Consider the following 18,892-nt stretch of genomic DNA (forward strand, 5'->3'; position numbering starts at 1 on the left):
ATAGAATATGGCAAAAGTGATTGGGCCACCACTCCCTTGATTAGGTTACATTTTATGGCAAGAGTGACATATCACTCCCACTTACGTTATGTTATATAAGACTCTGTCTTAACAGACCGAAGCAGAGATTCTTCCTTAAAGAAGTAAGCTGCCATGTTGTGAGAAGGCCTATGGAGGAGGCCATATGACAGCAAACTGTGAGCGGCTTCTAGGACCTGAGACCAGTGCCTGGCTGACAGCCAGCCAGAAAATGGAGACTTCAGTCCCTGAGGGAGCTTGGACTCAGACCTTTTCCCTGTCAGGCCTCTGATGAGACCATAGCCCTGGCTGACACCTGAATGCAGCCTTGTAAGACCTTGAGTTGAAGACCCAGATTCCTGGAACTGTTCAATAATAAATATGTGTTATTTTAACCCACCAAGTTTGTGGTAATTTGCTATGCAGCAATAGTTAACTGTTAACTTTTAAAGGCTGGGGAGATTTTAAATTTCTAGATGCTCAGGCCATACTCCAAACTAATGACCTCAGACTCTCTGGGCTGGGACCCAGGCATTATTTTTCAAATCTCCCCAGTATTGCTATGTGCAGAGAGAGCTGAGGACCACTGCTGAGAGAGCAGGGCTCTGAAGTCAGACTTGGCTTGAATCCTGGCTTCATTCACTGCTTGCTATCCAGGTGACCTTGAGCAAGTGACTGATGGTAACCTTTTTTTGCCTGTTACCTCATCTGTAAAGACAGTAATGTTACTTCCTGAGGCTGCATAGGGAAGAAATTTGATCATGTCTGTTAAATGTTCAACAGTGCCTGGGTCACAGGAAACCCTCAAGAAAATGTAACTTTTCACTATAGCTCTTGGGTAATGAGAACAGCACCTTGTCCAACAATGCAACTGGACCCTCTATTAGCCTACTTGGGCCGCCATAACCAAATACCACAGATTGGGTGACTTAAACAACAGAAATTTATTTTCTCACTTCTGGACTCACTATTTGGACTTCTGGAGGCTCGAAGTCCAAGATCAAGATGTCAGCAGATTTGGTTTCTCCTGAGGCCTCTCTCCTTGCTTGCAGATGGCTGTCTTCTCACTGTGTCCTCACATGGAGAGAGAGAAAGAGCTCTGGTGTCCCTTCCTCTTCTTATAAGGACACCAGTCCTATTGAATTAGGGCTCCAACCTTATGATCTCATTTAACCTTAATTACCTCCCTAAAGGCTGTCTCCAAATACAGTCATATTAGGGGTTAGGGCTTCAACATATGGATTTTAGGGGGACACAATTCAGTCATAACAGACCCATATATAAGCATAACATCAAAGTTTCAGCAGGACATTTTACAGCTAAGGGGACTGTAAAGAGGTCCAAGGGACTTCATTTGTCAGTTGTTTTGTCTGTGATTCTAGCAAAGTTTTCAACATGCTTTCACAGACTTCATGAAATTCTGCACTTTTGCAGATTAAAAAAATTTCAATTTGCAATGAATTTGCATTGTATTTCCAGATATTTACAATATCTGATAATCAGTGAGAGGCTGATCTGCAAATGAAGGTATATGTTCTAGTTTAATGCAAGGAAGGATATTTGTGTAGAGACTAATTTTATAAGTGGTAGGTTCATTAGTGAATTCCTTAATGATTATTTCCGTACTATGAAAGATCAGCTTTGGCTGGTCTTACTGGTACTCCCAGGGTATTATTCTGATCTAGGCTAAATAACTTTTTTTTGTGAGGAAGATCGGCCCTGAGCTGACATCTGCCAATCTCGTCTTTTTGCTGAGGAAGACTGGCCCTGGGCTAACATCCATGCCCATCTTCCTCTCCTTTATATGGGACACCGCCACAGCATGGCTTGACAAGCGGTGTGTCAGTGCGTGCCTGGGATCCGAACCGGCGAATCCTGCGCCGCCGCAGCGGAGCGGGTGCACTTAACGGCTTGCGCCACTGGGCCCGGCCCCTAAATGATCTTTAATTAGCAGTAGCTACTAACTTGGACACTCTGCTCATTAATTATTAATCTATTTTCTTGCTCCTTCTTAATAAATCTCTTTAAATGGTAATCAACTATTTTAGTTGTAAACAAGTATTTTAATTTACTCAAAGTGATATTTTCTGAAATAATTCTTCCATAATCTTCTAGTAAGGTTAAGAGATCTTTATAATGGGAGTTAAACCCTTTATTTCATCTGCTTTGTAGTTTGGATGTCAAAATATCAGGTTTGTATACATAATCACTTTGCTCAAAAACCTTTAATGGGATCTAGAGACAAAAGTCACATTCCTTTGCCTAGATTTAACCTACTTCTTAATTCCACTACTTTCCTATGGACCCTCCAGTTCAACCATACCGGGGTTCTCATGTACCCCCAATTTGCTGCGCACACTTCTATTCCTCCAGCTGAAAATACTTTCTTTCCTCATCTTCTCTGGAACAAATCCTATTTTTCCTTCTAGATCCATCTCCATCTCAGGTCTTCTCCTCCTGATACTGAGAGCGACCGTCTCAGCTCCAGGTTCATTTTTCCCACCTTTCATCTCACAGGGCAGCTATCGTCTGGTCCTTAGCTATGCCAAATTGAAGTAATTTTTGGCAATTTGTGTTCCTGTCATTAATTGACTTACTCCACATATATTTGCTGAGACCCCTCTATGTACCAGGTGCTATGGTTAGAGCTGAGGGTCTAGTGGTGAAAAAGATCATTAGCCCTCATGGAATTTGCAGTTTAGTTGGGTAGGTAATCATTAAATAACATCACCCCCCGCCCCCAAATCTTACAAATATCTGTATGATAATTTTGATGGATGGAATGAAGCAATGTACAGGGTGCTAGAAATGAGGGATCTAATCTTAGAAAGACAGGGAATAAACCCTTGCCCTCCATCTACTCTGATAAAGTGATATTTAAGCTGAGGATCAATGATAGGTTGGAGTTTGCCAGTTCAAAGGGCTGGGAAAGCTATTGAAGCTAAAATCAATGGCCAGGGCAAAGGCCCTAAGGCAGGAAGAAGCTAGGTGGACCAAAGTGGTAGGAAAAAAGTTGTAAATTCCTTGAGGGCACAGTCCATCCCTTAAATCTCTTTGTATCCCACTGCCGTGCCTTCCCTGCTCATGGGGGGTACATACTTGCCTCTAACATAGTGATGTTGGTGAGTAACACTACTAACATTTATTGACCCAAGAATTAGGATATAATTTTATATTCTGGTCGTTTTTCAACCTTGAGAACAAGAGTACATATGACAATTTTTCTAAACTCATGCCTTCATCTCTTTACCAGCCCCTATTCAGCTTAAAGTGGAGCAATGAAATTTCTTGAGAATTCAAGCCCAAAGTAACTACATCATTGTGTGAAAGCCTAACTATGGTATATAAATAGACTTTGTTTAACAGTTTTGAGAGAAAAAAGTACACTATTTCTAAGTGGTTAACAAATAGGATATATTTTCTCAATTCACCAACTTTAGCAACAGCATTGTTTTAAAAGGAAGTAGGGAAAAAATACTTCTGAGATTACTTTTGGAGATGCACCATATGTCCTACTGATAGTGATTATGCTAGAAAATAGAATCCATACTTACTTGTGAATATTTTCCAAGGCCATTTATAGAAATAGGTAGTGTTCAAGACAAAAACTGTGAAGTGCCAAAGTCCTACCACTGTATGCTTACTGCCATTAGAATTTATTTATGCTTTGAAGATATTACTTCAATGCTTTTACATTGAGTCAGCTCAGAGAAAAAAATTATGCCCAGTTTTACAATCAGAGTTCTCACTCAGTCACCCAGCTTGCACCGGACTTCTTGACATGTTTCTTAAACCCTTTGATAACTGCTCTAGGCAGTTAGGTAAGAATCTTCCACTATCACAAAGCAAGGCATCATTTTCTCTTGCCAATGTCAATGAGGTTCACACAGGCAAGAAGTCTGTTTGATTTCTTTGTGCTTTCTCAGAAAGAGTACCCAATTTATGTTGAAAACTTTAAATGGATCTCTTAGATGGTTTTGCTCATGGAGAAGGAGCCCTTTAATGGATTCTAACAAGAGCTTTCTCTCAAGGCCTGTGAGTTCTGAGAAACTCAAGAAAGCTTCAGGAGTCACAGCCAAGGGTGATAATGAATGGGCTGTGAAGTTCTCTTTTTCCGTTTGATGCATTGGAGTCATCTTTGATTCCCCCCACCCCCGTTAGCCCATATATACTATTTATCAGCAGGTCCTATTGATTCTTTCTCTCAAGTATATCTCATATCTATCCACTGTTTCCACCGAAGTCCAGGCCACCATCATCTCTTGCCTCTTAGTGGCCACTTTTATCCACCTACAATCCATTTTCCAGAGTAGCAAGAGTTTCTTAAACGCATACCGAAGCATAATCCGTATTTAACACCTTTGATGCATTTTCATTTCACTTTGAATAAACTCCAAGGCTGTAAATCCTAATAAAACTTAACTGTCAACCTGCTCTGGCTCCTGCCTCTCTCTAACCTCATTTTATGTCACTCTCTCCACTGTCAGCAAGCTCCAGCCTCATTGGTCTTCTTTCTACTCCTCAAGTATGCTAAGCTCTTTCAACACTCACCACAGGCTATTCCTTCTGCCTGGGACACTGTTTCCCCTCTTTTTGCCGGGCTGGCTCCTTTCATTTTTGAGATAGCCTAAATGTTTCCTCCTCAAAGAAGACTTGCTTGACATTCTGTCTAAAATACAACTCCAGCGGATTTACAGATTTGTCTGTTCACTTTTATTTTGGGTTTGTCTCCCTATTAGAACATAAGCTCCATGCAGGCAGAGGCATGTCTATTTTGTTTACCTTTGTATTTCTATAGCACAGGGCCTCACATAATAGGCCTTTCATTAATATCTGTTGGATGACTCTGTGAGCAAGTAAGTGAATGGCTGAGAATTCCTCTGGAAGGTTTCCTGCCCTGATAGGCAGGGCATCAGAGGAACTTCTGAGGAACTCTGCAAGGACCTGCCTGCCTAAAAGCATCTATCCCATTAAAGCTATTATGGTTTGTTGTCCCTTTTGCACAACTGGAAATACTTCTCCATCAGCATTACTTCTCCTCTAAGGCATTGTCTTAGAGGTCATGTTAGAAAGCAAAATGATCTCTGCAGGGGCGTGATATTACAGGAGTTCCTTTAGCTTCCTCCATTTGTCTATTAGCAGAGGTTAAGTTAATTTACTGTGTTAGCTAACTTTTCTCCTTGGAAATCCCAGAGTATCCTGGCTAAGAATGTAGCTGCAGGACAGGCAAGATCCGTGAGAGGGGACGGAAGAACAGGACTGCGCCAGGGTGGCATGAGAAGCCTGCCCAGGGAGAGTTTGGTAAGGATTAACATATTGACAGGGGAGCACGAACTTCTCCAGATTGACATTTTGACCTTGGGACAGCCCTGTTCACCAGTCCACCCATCTGTGATTGGAATGTGACTTGGAAACACTCTTTGACGGTTTAGAAATGGCTTCAGCTTCAATCTGCCTGTACTGAGAGGAATCCCAAGACAAGGGAAACCTAAAGTTCTTTCTCCTGGGGAGACAAAGAACCAACACATGCTTAGCCTTAGCCAAGTGTCCTCCAGGATCCTCTCTCAATGACTGGCCATGCCAAAAATGATGATACAAAGGGCATTTGAACCTAGGTTTATGGTGTTCCTGCTTTGGACTAGAAAATGAGGTTTCAAAAGCAAGAGCCTTTCTTGATTACGTTTTGGCTTTTAAGTATTCATTGACCTCAGCCATTTTTATCAGTGCTAATCTTTTCTACTCCTAGATACACTTCCCCTCTTCTACTGCCTTTCATCTCAGGAAGCCAAGAAAAAATAATCTTATAAGAACCAAATTAAAAGAGGTAGAAATGGGAAGAAGATTAGAGTAGGGGGACTCATGAAGGGAAAATTCTAGTGAAGGTTGGGCATGATGAGTTTGTACACATGTCACTGAAGCCATTTAAAGCTTGATTAGAATATGTTCACTGAAAGATACAAATTTTTTAGGTTGCCAGGGTAAGCTTGGATGAAGAGTTAGAAGTCAAGGGCCTCAAATTTTGGCACCCTAATTGGCAACATTCCACTGGACATTTCTAACCTTGAGCTCTCCCACCAGTGAAGCTGCCCTTGAGAAGTTTCTCTGTAACAGCCCCAACCCTAACATTTCAGCTGCACAGGGTATTTGATATTTCTGCCCTCATGTGTGTCATGTGGTGCCTTTAATGAGTCTCACTCTTGTTCACCAGAGACCAGATGATTCTTGGAGGACAGGGTACCTGCAAGGTAACCATTGGTGCATGAGGTCTGGTACAAAGCCTTGTAGATTTCCACACTCCAATTAAGCCTGCTAAAAACTGGAGGATGGACTCCTGGGCTCATACCAGGTCTGCCATTTCCTGTTTCCCTCCTCTGTAAAAATCTATCCATCTGGCATTTTGTTCCTCCTTGCTAGGCCTGGAACAGCTGAAACCCTCCCTGAGCCATGGCTTCCCCTGGGACTTGAGCAACGTCAAGGAAGTGGAGCTGTAGTAGCCCCTCTGAGGCCTGAATGGCCATCTCTACAGAGGTCCACCCTACCTGGGCTGTGGCCTGGAGGTCTTCACCTAGAAACACGTGCCCCATCTCAAGCATACCTACAGAAGTTCTACAAAGTTCTACCAAGGAAACCTAGGCCTTGCCCTGACTAGCAAACTACTGCATACACAGATGGTGCCTTCAAGGAATGTGTCCAGATAGGAACTTGGGACATGGAGTAATCACGACTTAATTTCCTGAACAGCCAAGTCTCACCTACTCTACTCTGTGCTTTATTTTCTTGGTGCTTCAAGCCACCATCCTCATTGCCTATCAGTGCCCTTGTCTTGCCCTTTTGCCCCAATACCCTATCCTGTCTTTTCTGCATTCCAATCTCTGTTTCCCTCCTGAATATAATTTTGTCTTTTTCCTTGACTCTGCATTCACAGATAACTCTTGGGATAATACTCAATCTAATTCTACTTTGTTTGCTTAACATTATCAATTCCCTTTTGGTAAATTATCTTCAAGCTAACTGTATTTTTTATTGTTTTATTTTCCATTTTGCTTTTTAAGCAGGAAGAAGAGGTAATAACAATTGCAGGGACTGCCAAAAGCGTAATTTATGTCATAAACTAAGACAAGGGGTGGGAGTGGGGCATAACTTTTCCTCGTAATATCAGCTTATGGTGATAGGTTTAGAGGCTTTTAAAAATCCCTAAGCCTGCCTTCCTGTAATTTAGAAGAAGCTCATGCTCAAATTCTTGCCTTTCCCTTCAGGATAACAGTGAGTCCAGTCCCAAAGACAGCTCAGGAGAATTGCCAGAGCGTTAATATTACTGTGTAGAGTGAATCAGGCACTAAATGAGGAACATTACTCTGGTTTTGAGCCTATAAAATGACCTATCTTTATACAAGTTGTATAAATCAGGCATAATACAGAGAAAAATGTAGATGAAAAAGTCTGCCTAGAAAAGGGCTTCTCAGTATAAAAACATAAAGTTTAATGCAAGAAAATCCTTAAAAAGCATTGACCTTTGCCTTGAAACTCATAGATAGAGGTTCAACTAAGAATCTATAATAGTCATTAGAATTTGAAATATGCCGGATGAGCTTCATAAAAACTCAAAAATTGGCTAATTTCTACAAAGCAGGACTTTGATATGTTTAGCTTAGTGTATAAGTCTTTGTACTAAAAAAATATTTATTGTGCCCTTCTTGGATGCCAACCAAAGAGTTCAGCTCTGGGTATACGAAGGGGTACAAGACATAGTCCTGGGGGGAAGACAGAGACTTAGCAAATGATGACAATATACAGGGTGATGAGTGCTTTGGGAGGCCATAGGAAGGAGCAGCAAATTTTACTTGGGAGTTAAAGAGGACTTCAAAGGGGAAGTAACATTTATGCTAAATTTTGGGAGATAAATAGAAGTTCATCGGGTATACAAAGTAGATGAGGGCTGTTCCAAGCAAAGAGAACAGGGGCACAGATACGTGAAAGAGAAGTGTGTGAAGAACTGCAACAGTTTGGAATGGCAAGAGTGCAGAGCACACGTGGGGTAGGGCAGAAGCGGAGTAGAGTAGGCGGTGAGGAGGGAAAGGGGCCAGGTCATGAAGGGCCTTATTGTTCTTGCAAAGGAATCTAAACTTGATCCCTGAGATAATGGGTTTCACCAACCAGGGGAGTGATGATCCTAGACACATTGTAGGAGCATCACTAAGAGTAGGGTCAATTGGAGGAGAGCAAGACTGAAGGCATGGAAACTAATTAGAAGAATATTGTAAAAGTCCAGGATAGAGAAGATAGGGACATAAATTAAGTAGTGGAAGTGGCAGGAAAAGAAAAGAAAATATTAGGAAAATTTTAAAGAAGTGAACCGACAACTTGGTGATTGATTAGACATAGAACAGGAGAAAGAAGGAGGAGTCTAGAATGGCATTTTTATCTACTTTATTCCTTGATGTGATTCCACATCCCTGTTTCTTCCAATCCTTTGTTGGTTTATTCAATTAACATGTATTGAGGGTCTATTATGTCACAGGTGTCATACCAAACACTGAAGATACAAATTCACTTATTCAACAAATATTTTATAGGCATCTGCTCTATGTCAGGCACTGTTCTAGACTCTCAGAATCCAGCAGTGGATAAAACAGACGGCGTCTGTTTAGATAAAAAAAAAACAACACACAAAAAAACAAATAGAGGAAGAAAAGGTTTCTCTTGTTTAACTTGGCAGGCAGCAGAGAAGACAGCTTCTAAAGCAGCTGCTTTGAAATGACAGAGCAGGCACAGGATTTTACAGTGTTATGAGAAGGAGTCAGTCTGAGAACAGGTAACAGAAATTCTGATAATAGAAACCAAAGCAAAATTGCAAACATTCTGGCTTTCAAGTTTTAGCAGGATATTGGTGATACGAGTGGGGATGAGCAAGAACAAAAGGACTCCAGCAGATTCCATGAGAAAGGTACAAGTGGTTATTTCTTAGTAACTCAATCTTAACTTAGGGCCAGTAGGATGGAAAAGTCATTATGAGACCAGGAAAATTCAAGATAGTTCAAAAAATACTGGCTTTCAAATTCTTGACCTCATGCAGTTTACCTCTAGTGGGGAAATCAATGATAAACAAAATAAGTAAGTAAATTATATAGTGTATTAGAAGGTGATAAGTGTTATAGAGAGAAATATAAAGCAGGGAATGGGAATAGGGAACACAGTGTGTGTGTGTTCACACACATATGTGCGTGTTGTTTTATGTGGGATAGTCAGGAAAGGACCCACTGAGGCAATGACAGATGCAAATAAGAAAATATGCCTATCTTCAAGGAGCTCAGTCTCCCAGAGGAGTCGGATAAGTGTGGTACCATGTGAGACATTCCAAGTTAGGAGAATGCATGGGATGGTATGGGAGCTCATGCATTGGGTACCTAACCCAGTAGGGAAGTGGGGGATGGTTAAGGAAAGCATCTCAGATGAGGTGCCACGTTGGCTATAACCTGAAAGTTGAGTTAGAATAAGTTGAGTAAGACAAAGGACGTGAAGGATTTTGTTCCAGGAAAAAGGAGCATCATATGGCAAGACATAAAGGTATGATGGTTTGGAGCTCTCAGGGAACTTCCAGTAGCTTAGTATAACTGTGGAGGGGTAACAGTCAAGAAAGGAAAGGCTGGATCATGAATGGAATTGAGCATCATAACAAGGAATCTGGATTCAGACTGAAAGCAATGTGTGTGTGCATGTGTGTATGTGTGTGTGTGATCATGGAAAGATTGTAAGTACTTAAAAAGATTTTAAGCAAATAAATATTGGATTTGTTTTTATAAAGATCAGGCTAATGGTCATGTTACAGATGGATTAGAGAAGATGAAGGAGGAGAAGAATCCTATAATAGAGTTGGGGAGACCAATTTAGAGGTCACGAGTAAATTCAGGCAAGAAATGAGGAATGCCTGAAAAAGTCAGAGGCAGTGGTATTTGAGAAGTAATAGGAGGCAAATTCAGGAGCTATTTAGATGGTTTCTGTTGATGGCTCACACTCTCAGACCTTCAACCCCATTTCCCCATCCATTCCCTTCATTGTACATGGCTGGAAGCCCAAACAAACTCTTCCACTTCAAAACCTCAGCCCACATGAATCAAGCTGCCCAGCTTTGGTGTTACTCAAGCAGCTGCTCAGAAACCACTGCCTCCTGTAGTTTATGATGTAAAGACTTTCACTGAGCATCTGCTGTGCTAGGCATTGTGCAGGGGGATATGCAAATGAGTAAAACATAGTACTCACTCTCTGGAAGTTGAGTGGGAGAGGAAGACAGACTGATAAACTCCATCAAGTACATTATGGCAAGGGCAGAAGGAAAAATAGGTGCCCAATAAATATTTGTGATTTCAAGGAATCAAAAAAGTGTTGCTGGAATGTGAAGAGATGCCAAACTCTGCTTGGAGCTAGAGAAGGCTTCACAGAGAGAAAGACGCTTGAACTGGGTCTTGAAGGATGAATATGCGGTTTCCAGGGAGCACAGAGACAGCATTCAATTAAGACAAACTGGTAATGGCAATAGAGACAAGCATAGTCAGCTGTGAAATTATTTTTCTGTTTTGAAATCTAGCTTAGGTCCACAGCTATATTCTGTTACCTAAATTCAGCCTTCTGATTAGGCAGGAAGGAAATGATTTCATTCTGAAGGCAGAGACATAAATAATCACAGAAAACCAAAAATATAAATGCTATTTATTTCTGGTTCTTCTGTTAATATATAATTAACATTTAGAATAAAGATCTAGGGGGAAGCTAATTCTAATATTTGAAATTATTGAAGAAACTGATTGAGGAGAGTCTAGGAAAGGCCTGGATCTTCCATAAGCATCTGAGGAACAGGACTTTAAGAGTTAAACCAAGAATCCCAAGTCCCATTTCTTTCCACATCTGCCATGTCTCTCCTAAATGAGTCAAAAGTATTAAAACAGGCGCTAAATCTAAGTAGCCCTAAAATGGTGCCGTTTGACATTGTGGAAAGGCTTTCAGGCAACATGAGCGCGTGAAGTTAGCCCAGGCTAGCAGATGACACAAAGGAGTTGGAGGCGACCGAAGCTTGAAGTGTCCACAGCCAGAAGCTTCCCCATCATTTCTTCTCTTTAGCTTCTTACCACACTTAAAATAGGGCTCAGATTACAAACCAACTGCACATATCTGAGAAAGCAGTGAAAACCTGCCAGAGGCAAACGTCAAATTTCGGTTAACACTGAATGAAGTTGTAGAAGCTTCTCTCTGACTCAAGCAGTTATAGATTTGCATTTGCTAAAGATGCAATGTGAGAATTGGGTTTGTGGTAAGAATGTTAGTACCTGGTTCTCTAGCTGCTGACATTCAACCAGAGATAAACCACTGTGTCCTCAGAGCTAAAGGATGGTACATACTCTGCAATCAAAGGTTCAGTAAGTATTTACATCTACAACTTGCTTTGCCCTTCCCTAGGTTATGTAGGGAATGTAGAAAGAAATTTAAGGTATATTTCCAGAGGGGCCTCAACAAACAGAGACCAATTAAGGATACCCTCTCCCTCTCAAATATTACCTAGTTTTGTCTTGGTCTGCCACTTGCAGGAAGAGTGCCCAACAGGGACTGGAAAAGTTGGAGAACTCTCTGGAAGGGGTCAAGCTTACCCTGGCCTTGGGGAGTTGGAGGAGTTGGGAGGTATTGGAGAGGGAAGGAAGGCATTCCAGTTGGTAGGGGAATGGGGTCAGGACAGGATAGGCATGGGGCAGAGATAAGAATGGCCCTGTATAGAAAGGACATGGTTCTGTCCATGAGGAAGGTGCATTGTAGTGCAGGAGTATTAATAGGTAGGAATGGAACCAAATTCTGAAGGTCTTAAAAGCTGCACAAAGGAATTAAGACTTGGTATAGAAGGCAGTAGGAGCCATTGTCGGTTCTTGAACAGGGTCTCAAAATGGTAAATGGTGGATGTGTTTGGAGGATTTACCTGGCAGTGTAGCAGAGGATGGATTAGATGTGGGAGAAAGCAGTTTGGAAATTGCAGCAGTTTCCCAATTTATAGCAGTTATTCAATTCTACTTGACCATGTGTTGACAATGGGAATGGGGAGGAAAGGAAATTATTTTATCATCTCTTTTTATCCAAATATCACTCCTTGAGGGAAACATTAGGGGTTGGGGGAGGGGATTGGAGAAAACTGGTGTCTGATTAGGAATCTAGGAAAATAACTAAACAAGTTTATCCATTGAACAATTTGGGAAAATGTCATGATTCCCCAGTGTTCCATAACCTGTAGGAGCAGTTGTATCATTTGAAAATGGCTGGCTTTGCATTCCTGTCAGTGGCAGCCTAGACAGGGAGCAATGTGGTATTTCAACTGGAATATAGAAGCCAATGTGTGTGGAAAGGCACACTTTCCAAGTCAGAGAAGAAAATTCAGATCTAGAGGGAAATGAGCCTGCTGGTGTTTCTGTGACAGAGAGCTGTGTGGTGCAGAATATGCTCTTATCTGGGGGCCAGGGTTACAGGGCTGCCTTGGATGGCACTTGGAGGACACAAATGGAAAAGATAAACCCTCCTAAATGATATCTAAATTCTCTGCACATTTACATTTCTTTTGATGTAGCCATAGGATGATAGGTCTGTATGATTATATTTTAAAAAGAGTTTCTTATCATTCTCTCTCTTTTCTTCTTATGATGGCTATCCTCACCCATTGGATTAACATCAAGCAAATTTCCACATTTCATTCTTATTTTTATGCATCTCACCTTTTATTTATCCATGAATGTGTCCTACATTATAGCAATATATGGGCAATATATAGTAATGAAAATCATCATATTTGAAAATAGCCCAATTTCTACAACGCTCAGTGATCAATTTCCTTTTTCAAGCATAATATTAAACTATCAACAGTGCAAGGCTTATGCTATTCATGGTGAAAAGTCAAGAGAAGCTCATTTTAGCACATCTACTACAAAATCATTGTTGATGACCAAAGTTTGACTTAGTGTACTAGACTTTATATATATATATATATATAGTTTTTTTGTGAGGAAGATTAGCCCTGAGCTAACATCTGTTGCCGATCTTCCTCTTTTTGCTGAGGAAGGTTGGCCCTGAGCTAACATCTGTGCCCATCTTCCTCTATTTTATATGTGGGACGCTGCCACAGCATGGCTTGATGAGCAGTGCATATGTCCGCGCACAGGATCTGAACCTGTGAACCCTGGGCTGCCAAAGCGGAGTGCACGAACTTAACCATTATGCCACTGGGCTAGCCCCTAGCTTAATATTTGTTAAATACAATTTTCTAACTGTGAAATTAAAGAACACTGATGAACTATATTTTGATAATGTCTTTCATATAATTTCATTCATTTCATCCACAAACATTTGTCTCCTTTATTCTAAGCAACATGCTCAGTGTTGGTGATTCCAGTTTCAAAAGAAGAGGTGACCCTCCACTTGTCCAGGGCTGATCTCAACCATCTGCACTCGGGGTCTCATTTTCTCCCATCTTCTCCAGGATCCTTTAAGTATTGATTAGTTAAATCATTCATTCAGTCATTCAACAAACATTTCTGAGACTCCATACAACAAACATTCTGAGACCCTCTGCTAGGTCTGGAGGTAAAGGGGTGAAAGACAAACCTCGGCCTGCTACATTAGATGGAGTTTGCCATCCAGTGGGGGAAAAATTGTCCCCTTTCTGGTCCATCTTCCTCTCCACTCCTAGACATCCCCTTGGCCCACAGCACAACCCAGGCCCTCCACACTAAAAGTGAAAGTTGATGCTCCCTCCTTCCCCACCTGCTTCCACGTTGCACTCTTGACTCCATGACACTGCCTTCTGCTCCTCCTCCTGCATTTCAGACAATTCCTTCTTGTCTTTTTGGTGGATTCCTTTTCTTTTTTGTGCTTCTTAGGCACTTTGTTTTTTCCAAAGTTCAGTCCTCAGCCTTTTCTCTTCTGGATTTGTATATAATCCCTAGGGATCTCATTCGCCCCCTCAGTCCTGGCATTGCCCTGAACTCCAGACCCATATTTCCAGGTGTCTAAAGGACTTCTTCTCAGGATTGGCTTACAGAGACATCAAAATTGGGATCTCCAAATTCATTATGTGTAACCACACAAACCTCCTTCCCGCCTTCTATTTCTTCTCTTGGTTGATGGTATCATCATCCACTCAGTTACATGGGCCTGGTTTGTACAGCTCTTATCACATTGCTTTGCAGCAAGTTACCAGCAGCATAATCTTGGGAATGTCTCTCTCTGAACTTCTTTCTTTCTCTGACAGTGCTAATGATCCCACCACACAGAGTTATCAGGAAGATGAAATGAAATTACTTGTAACATCTTACATAGTGCCTGACACCTAGCAGGAACCTCAGCATGTGTTTGTTTCTTGCTTTTTGTTTCCCTTCTCCTTCTCCTCTCCCCCACCAGATTGTGCACAACCTGAGGACAGGGTCTGTGCCTTTCTTATTTTCAATGCAGATTAATTATTTAATGAGTCACAAAACCTATATAACAGGGACCTAAAATATGCAGACCCTCTAAATCTGCATTTAAAAATGTTTGAGGCTGCCAATCAGAGCTTTCTATATTCATACTGTAGGGACATACAAAGAAGTACAAATTTAGGATGAATTCTATATGGCGATTGCAGGAAATAATCATTAATAATCATTTTACTTAAGATGTGTTTTCACACAGATTAGGAACAGACCACCTATACAATCTATATCAGTGCACTCAGAGCACAATCCTCAGCCCACATTTCTAAAATTCCCCAAAGTTCTCAATCTGCACATTGTGGAGCCAAAGGACTTCATGTCCTTAATTTTAACCGAGTCTTATTTTTTTCATTAAATTTTCATTACATCGGATACTAAGATATAAATATAAAATATTTTTGGTAAAATACCATCTTTATCCTGTGGGGAAAAACATCAGAGCACTGAGTACTAATAACACACTTCCTTCATGAGGAATTTTTTGTTGTAATTTAGCATTCACTATGACAACACGGCCAAACATGGCTGAATTGTGATCTCGCCCGGAAAAAAATAATGATTCTAGATACCTGCAGCTTATAAGCGGGTACCTTCTGATTATGCAGAGATCTGTGCAATGTTTTTCTAACTTAATTGTTGTGTGGTGTGCAGTGGTTAATTGTGTTCAATCTGCTTTGGGAAAAAGGTTTATTTGTTTAAGAAGGCAGGTTATAAGCTGCTGAGTCACAGAGCTTCCTTCGACAAAGAGCAAGTGGATTCAAGAGAGAATTAGTGACAGCCGGGGGCACACAGTCCATAGCAAGGGCGTGGAGTGCAGTGTATAATACCTCTGCACTAGCGGTAGAAGAGCTTAAAGGGAACCTTGGGCAGCCTACAGATTGGAAGGTGCAAACTCTGAAAGAGGCTACACTGAGCTTTATGCAGTTAAATGACTTGGAAAAACCATTTAAACTAAGTTTTTTTTCCTGTTTTCATTTGTTTTATGAGGTGTTGTATAGCTTATAAACAAACATTTAAAAATTAATTTTATTTGGTTTGCTACTCTGAATTCTGTACGGAAATATTGATATGCACCAGGAAAATTTAATTCTTTTTCTCTTAGATGATCACTGACTCATTTTTGGACTCTTACTGAGGGAACCTTATGTCCCAGGCCCTGGGCTGTGAGCAGAACCTGCAGCCTTGCCTGTGAGGAGCTCAGCGTGTCACGTGTGAGGGGAGACAGATGAATCAACACAGTGATGAGTGCTGTGTATCCCACCAACAGGGGTGGTATGAAACCCGTAGGAGACACCTGACCCCACCTGGGAGGGTCCAGAAGATGCTGAGGAACTAACATCTAAGTGAAAAGGTGAAAGATACATATGATCTAGCCAGACAGTAGGGATGGGGAGAGGAATTGGTGTTTCCAGACAAAAGGAGCAGCATGTGCAAAGATCTGAGGGAGAGGAAGAGAGAGAGACACACACACATTGCCAGTCCTTCCTTCCATATTGGGGTGGGTGGAGCATGTGGACAGGACCGAGGGGGAGGACTGGGAGAGAAGGCTGGGATAGTGGTAAGAGAGATAAGGAACAGAGGGGCAGTCCCTAAAGGCCTTATAACCACTGGAGAAATTTTCTCTTTATTCTGAGTTCAATGGAAAGCCACTGAAGGATGGGAAATGGTGGATGAGATTTGCAGTTTTTAAAGATTATTGTGGCTGTAGATTGGAGAATGGATTGGAGGAAAATGAGAGTGGAAGCTGGAAGACCGGTTAAGGATTGGAGCTAAGTGGCCTGAAATAGAACAATGCTTTTCGGGAGAAGTGGGTGAATTCAAGAGATCTTTGGAGGTCTGATGGTCAGGATTTTGTGACTGAATGTAGGTGAGGCAGTGGGAGGAGTCAAGCATGGTAGATACAAGAGAGGGAGAGGTACGGGGGCAGAGGGCAGGAAGATGAAGAATTTAGTTTGGGATGTGCTGAGTTTGGGGCAAGAGGTAGCTGGGTTGTAGGTCGGCTGGGAGTCATCAGCAGGAAGACAGAAATAACTCTATGGGAGGTGGATGTGATGTGTAGAATGAAAAGAAAAGAAGACCAATGACAAATATCTCAGGAACACTAACATTTAAAAGGAAAGTCAAGAAAAAAGATGCAGAGAAAGAGATTGGAAAGCAATGGCCAGAGGAATGCCAGGGGAGTATGGGATCTTAAAAGCAAGGGGAAGAGAGTTTTGAGGAGGAGATGTTCAACAGTGTGTCAGATGCTTTAGGGAGTTCAGACAAGGGAAGGATTGAGACTTGTCCCTTGGATTTAAGGATGAAAAATTTGTTGGTGACCATCAAAGAGCTCAGCGATTTCATTCAAGGGTGTGTGTGTGAGCAGAAACCAGACTACAGTATGTCGAGGAGTGAATGGAAGCAGAAGTGGTGGAGGCAACTCTTTCATAAAGTCTAGATGACAAGCTGGGGGAGAGAGTGAAAGCTGTAATCCCCATTGCTGCTTTGGACAATTGTTGTGGCTCAATCAAGTGCCCTCCTAAGGACCAGCCTTTATAGACTAGATAATTTCCCTCCATAACTGCTCTCCCTGTTCCTAGCAACACTGGTCTCCTCGCTTCCTGAGCCATGTTCCCAAGGTCTTGACATCCTTCCTGCTTGCTCTCTCCCTCCCAAATTAAGTTAGGACCATGGAGGCCCATCCAGAGAATAACAGAGTGTATTATAAGGAAATGAATACCCCTCAAAATGCTACTCTTCATATATGATGACATTCCTTTACTAAATTATTGTGTCACATTTGAGATACTGAATGTGACATTAATGTAGAAAGAAAGAATGGTATCAAGATTAGAGTGAAATATTACTGCATGTTTTAGTTACATCTTGGAACAGAGGTAGTACTAGGAGTAAGAAAAAGTCATTCTATCACCAAAGCAAATCTGATCATTCTAAATGTTTTTTGAAAAATTTATATCAAATAGTGAGCTCTGTCACAAATAATTGGACCATGCGTATTGATTTCATAAATCAATTTCCTCCTTCAATTCTTTCTCATGGCAATGTAATTGAAAATCACATCTTATGGAGAAAATTTGTAGACTGGAGTGTAAATGTCTCTAGGACCTTCACTTTGCTGGGATTATAAATCAAGACAGTTTGAAGTAGCCCAGGGTGCAGAAGAACAAGCCAGCAAGTATTGCTGATTCTGAGCACAGAGTAGACAAGACCTTAAGTATGAGGGCTGCTTGTTCCCGGGAAAAGTTGAAGAAGCCAATGGAATCCCTCAAGAAGACGAAATTTTGGGGTTAATGAAGGACGGCATCAGAAGGAATGGGGAGAGGATGTACTGGAACATTATTCTCACAAGTTGAAGGCAACCCAAACCAGGAGGCAGCAAAATGTCTAAAGAGGAAAAAGAATTCAGGCAGAACTGTGGATTTCATTCAGCATTGTCAACAGTATAGGATAAATTGACTGCAGGGCCACTGAAGCAAAGAGTACAAATAAGCTTGAAATACTTCAATATTTATATGGAACAGCTGATTGAGAGCTGCACTAGCACAGACAGAGAGGTTAGTCTCAAAGATGCCAGTTTACTGAACTGAATAAGACCCTTTTTCCTGTTCAGCAGTTTATTGGATTCTTTGGCTGATTACTACTTTCCTCATGTCCCCATGAACATTTTCATGGCGTGTGGTATGCCCTGCTTTATTCAACTACTTCTCAATTCAAAAACTCAGTGATCCACGCTGGGTTAGATATCTTCCAATCTGACTTCTTTCCACTCACTTTTCTTTTTTATTTATTTATTTATGTATTTATTTATTTTTTTTTTTTAAATTTTTTGTTTATTGCAGTAACATTGGTTTATAACATTGTAAAAATTTCAGGTGTACATCATTGTACTTCTATTTCTGCATAGATTACATCATGTTCACCACCAAAATACTAATTACAACCCACCACCACACATACGTACCGAATTATCCCTTTCACCCTCCTCCCTCCCCCCTTCCCCTCTGGTAACCACCAATCCAATCTCTGTCCCTATATGTTTGTTTATTGTTGTTATTATCTACTACTTAATGAAGGAAATCATACGGTATTTGACCTTCTCCCTCTGACTTATTTCACTTTGCATTATACCCTCAATGTCCATCCACGTTGTCACAAATGGCTGGATTTCATCGTTTCTTATGGCTGAGTAGTATTCCATTGTGTATATATACCACATCTTCTTTATCCATTCATCCCTTGATGGGCACTTAGGTTGCTTCCAAGTCTTGGCTATTGTGAATAACGCTGCAATGAACACAGGGGTGCATGCACCTTTGCAAATTGGTGTTTTCAAGTTCTTTGGATAAATACCCAACAGTGGAATAGCTGGATCATCTGGTAGT

This window comes from Ceratotherium simum, chromosome 10, assembly GCF_057802395.1.
Source record: "Ceratotherium simum simum isolate JZ-2026a chromosome 10, ASM5780239v1, whole genome shotgun sequence".
Lineage (NCBI taxonomy): Eukaryota > Metazoa > Chordata > Mammalia > Perissodactyla > Rhinocerotidae > Ceratotherium > Ceratotherium simum.